The following is a 4,710-nucleotide window of genomic DNA, read 5'->3' as shown; positions in this document are numbered from 1 at the left end:
GGATGGATGGATGGATGGATGGATGGATGGATGGATGGATGGATGGATGGATGGATGGTTTCCAAAATAGCACTGATGATTAGTGCGGCTTCAAGTTTACTAAAGTATACTTAGATTTAATATACTTAGTATAATAWTCTTTCACCTGGGTTGTTCAAATTCTAAGTTATAATAAAACAAATAAATAAAAGTGTTGCTGCATCACGTCTTGTTTTGGTTAACATCGTCTCTGATCTAAACAGCAGTGAAAGCAGCCAAGTGTCTGTTAGTGATGTCAGATCCTGGAGTTGATCCTGTGAGAAGCATCACCAAAATCAGCAGAGACCACTGTTTGTATCTCCAATGACCCCCGCAGTGCCCGAGGACAGAGACCCCCTTCAGAATGTCCAGACCCCTGCATTCCATCAAAAACCAGTGAAAAAAAAAAAGTCAGATGTTTTCCATCGCAGATCTGCCGCCCAGCAGGGACCTGAGAGGAATGACATCAGAAAGGAACGAGGAGGAGAGAAGGGGAGGATGAATTCTTCAAGGATGAGAAAATCCAAGTGCTCTCCTTCTTTCCTCCTCCTGTTTTTTYTTCTTCTTCTCTTTCTCTTTCTGTYCTTTGATTTCATCCCTTTTTTCTTTCTGTCCATCGCCCTCCTCCTCCTCCTCTTCATCCTGCTGCTGCCGGTCGGTCAGTCAGAGCTTCACAGAACTGGACAGCAACATTTCTGCACCTTACTTCTCTCAACAGGTAAGATCATTTCTTACCTTTCTGCGATTAAAACATAGGTCCTGACTGGCTTTTTTACAATTTATTTATAAATTTTCCTGAAATAATCTTAATATTACTAAGATTATAATAATCTTAATATTACTAAGATTATTTCACTGATAGCATGGGCCACACAAAGTTACATATGTATATCATTCTGCTTTATTTATCACGTGTTTGTTAGTTCATTCCACAAAAAACAACAATTTACTTATTATTAATTTATTAGAAATGGCATAATTTGTTTACTTAAATGAGCAAATTAATAAACACTTCCTCAGCCAAGTGAGAGCAATTTATCAGTCAGATTATTGAGATTACCCCCCCAAAAAAGAAACATATTGCCTAATCAATACATATTTTAAATAAAGGTTTTAATGCAAATAAGTAACTTTAAAAAAACTATCTTGCAATATTATTTGCAGAAATTACTAAAATGAATTTGTATGTTGTTATTAATTAAAGCAGATTACTGCAGAAGTGATAAATATGTGTAATTAAATTAAATATAAAAATTCATGTTAAATAATTTTTTTTTTATGTTTCACTTCAGGACCTTAAAGTTTCTAATAACAGAGTTTAATAAAACACATTACAGATGGAGGAGAAGTAATTTAAATGTTGATCCATGTAAAACATGAGATGAAAAACAGAACTAAGACTAAAGGTTTATGATTTATTTGTGATGATAAGCRGTGTTTATAAGCTGATCTGTGGAGGTGTTTATTTCCTGTTGGGCTGTGATGATTTCACAGCAGCTGCTTGTCAAAAGCTCAGAAAAACGWCGGCTCGTTTGCACGGCCCCGCAGACTGAACCGCCATGTTTTACCTCRGCTGGGTTTGTTTGTGCAGAACTGGATCCTCGTCTGAGTTGTTGTCATGTTTTGTGACTTTTATCATTTTATGTTTTGTCTTGTTTATTACTCTGGTTAGGGTTTAATGTTCAGCGGAGTCATTAGATGTCCATGTTCTGATTTCACCATCAGCTCACCTGTGTCCACCTTATTTCACAAATGGTTCATTACTTTTTCATGTTTTTTTTTCTGTTGAACTTCCTTGGACTTTTTGCAAGATAGCATGACTACATGAGCAAATTAATTATTCACTTCAATATAAAAATGCTAAATGATTACCAGACCCACCTGCTGTAGGGATGCCTTTTTTCAATCTAATCATTAAGTCCAGTTTGTGCTTAAGGAAGCGGTCAGAGGAAAGTTTATTWTGGCTGCTGACAGCTGAGTGAACCGGAGTAAAAAAAACAACTTCCAGCTGAAGAAAGAGAAAATCAAGACGCAGAAAGTTTGAGGAGTTTTAACGCAGTTTCTGGACGTTTGCGTCGTCCTGCTGCTGTTCAGCCAGACAACAGCTGGAACAGCTGTCAGTCTCAGGGATTTACTGGCTAATTGTCGCTGCAGTTTCTCTTACTGGTCAAACTTCAGATTGATGTAGATCAGCAGCAGATGCTGAGCAATCTGTTCCTGGACAAATCAAATTAATGTTCGAAACTGAGAGGGTTCAACGTAATCTGATACATTTAAAAACTAAAAAATAAGTGACCAGGTGAACTGAACAAGATTCAGATTTAATCAAAAAGAAAAAAATWGTATAGGTCTTCTGGATGGGTTCTTCTCTAATGAAACGTTTCGTCTCTCCTCCAAGAGACTTCTTCAGTCTGAGAGTTTCAGGCAAAATTCAGGCTTTTAAGCCCTGCCTCCATGTGACTGATACTCACATCACATGGCTATCGTTGAAAACTGGTGTGTGTGGTTGGAAACTGGCGTATATCGTAAGCCCACCCACACAGACCATTATTTGCGTTTTGACTCCCATCACCCACTGGAACACAAGTTAGGAGTGATCAGGACTCTGTACCACAGAGCAGACAGTGTCCCTACAAACCCAGGAGCCAGGGAGAAAGAGAAATCACACACACGACAGGCCCTGGAGCAGTGTGGTTATCCTGACTGGGCTTTCTTGAAAGCAGACAGGAAACACAGACAGGAYTCCATGCAACCTTCAGGTGAAAATGAAGACCCCAAACCCAGACCCAAACCAGTGGTTATTCCGTATGTTGCGGGTGTTTCGGAGAAACTGAGACGTTTATTTTCTAAACATGACGTCCCAGTGGCTTTCAAACCCCAAAACACATTACGGCAAAGGCTGGTTCACCCCAAAGATCCGGTGCCCCGGCACAAACAGAGCAATGTTGTATATGCTGTTAAGTGCCAGGAGGACTGCGACCAGTTATACATCGGGGAAACAAAGCAGCCACTGTTCAAAAGAATGTCCCAACACAGACGAGCTACATCTAATGGCCAGAACTCTGCAGTTTTCACTCATTTACAGGCCAGCGGTCACTCTTTCAGAGATGAGGATGTTCTCATTCTTGATAGAGAGGAACGTTGGTTTGAGAGAGGAGTAAAAGAAGCCATTTTTGTGAAGAAAGACCGTCCATCATTAAACAGAGGTGGAGGCCTCTGTTTTCAGTTGTCCCCCTCCTACAGAGCGGCTATTGCCAGTATCACTCAACCCCTTGTTAACAATAAGTGTTAATAGGTGTCAACGATAGCCATGTGATGTGAGTATCAGTCACATGGAGGCAGGGCTTAAAAGCCTGAATTTTGCCTGAAACTCTCAGACTGAAGAAGTCTCTTGGAGGAGAGACGAAACGTTTCATTAGAGAAGAACCCGTCCAGAAGACCTATACAATTTTTTTCTTTTTGATTTTTTTTTTACCTGGATTACTGAGATGCATCAGGACAATCAGATTTAACGTTCAACATTTAAACCATTGTCTGAACCAGGATAGCTTTTGTTAGTTTGAAAGATTTGAGGTGGATTCTCAGTTAAATAAGGACATCTAATTGATTTTTAATGTGATTTGGTTAAAGTTTGAACTCAAAATTTCCTCTTATTTTCAATTTCATCAAAAAGCATCAGAAGGATCAGTGAGGAATTTGAGAAAAAATAGAAACTATACTGTAAAAAACCGATCTACTTTTAAAAAAATCAAAATTCATACTAGTCTGCTAGCTGGGAGGCTCCACAAAGGTTATTTAAGTTTAAATGAGCTGTAAAATAAAGCTACTCTCAGGACTTCCAGCTTTGAGGCAGAAGTGCGACTGCAGCTACAGAAAATGCCAAAAACAGACATTTAACAAGGTGGCAGGCACAAACTCACACATTTGACAGCTGAAAATCCTAATTTATGTTCTGCTGTAACRAGTTAGTGTTGTAATGGAGCAGGAACTGTTTTGTGGACACTTCGGCCCTCAATAAATCGAAGCCTGAGTTGGATAACCTGCTGAAACCATCAGAGCCTAAAGACTGGACAGAGTCTTTACGTAAAACATGAAAAAGACGTAGAACGCTGGATATATTGTAAAACCTTGCAGTTGTAAAAAGACAGGAAGGAAAAGTCAATCGTAGTCTTAATKATTGAAAATCCCATTCACCTCCTTCGTTTAATATATTCTTAGAACAATAAAAACATTTCTTGTTGTGTGAGATAATAGTGAATATGTTTTCTTTAATGGGTTTTATTGCTCCACCAGCAGGGAGGATCACGTCACTCTTCTTGTGAACCCTCGGCAGCTGCTTCCTTCGTTCAGACCTGCTGCTGCTGCTTTGAACAGGTTGTAAAACTCACAGGAGGAACTCAGGCTGTCAAATCATTACAGGTCTGCCTCAGATTGTGATCGGCTACTGTTTATCTCAAAGGTCATCTTCTCCAGACTAAAGTGTTTTTTTTATGCATTTTTATTTTTGAATGCTTAAATCCAGAAACATGAAATTGGTTTTAAGTCATTTTTTGTCGAAATGACAAATAAAGCTTAATAAAAATGCACTTTACAGCTTTTAAAGATGAAAACGTTCTCATGTACTGTATGCCACGTAACGTCGCTCCCATCTAATCTATCTTAAGTAGACGACTATTTCTTGAAAATGTTTCA

At 38.8% G+C, this 4,710-nt stretch overlaps 1 protein-coding gene across 1 annotated transcript in view; it reads left to right on the top strand.

The window, feature by feature from the left end:
- Positions 1-516: 516 nt before the first annotated feature.
- LOC106528705 (tenascin-X) overlaps positions 517-4,710 on the top strand; it is a gene marked incomplete in the record, with an annotated part of 32,547 nt that continues 28,353 nt past the window's right edge. Inside the window, 1 exon segment of the mRNA XM_014023945.1 lies at positions 517-736.

Source organism: Austrofundulus limnaeus, unplaced genomic scaffold (assembly GCF_001266775.1).
Source record: "Austrofundulus limnaeus strain Quisiro unplaced genomic scaffold, Austrofundulus_limnaeus-1.0 Scaffold397, whole genome shotgun sequence".
In the NCBI taxonomy this organism is placed as follows: domain Eukaryota; kingdom Metazoa; phylum Chordata; class Actinopteri; order Cyprinodontiformes; family Rivulidae; genus Austrofundulus; species Austrofundulus limnaeus.
The sequence above is the reverse complement of the archived record's forward strand: the minus strand, read 5'-3'. Positions and strand labels throughout refer to the sequence as shown.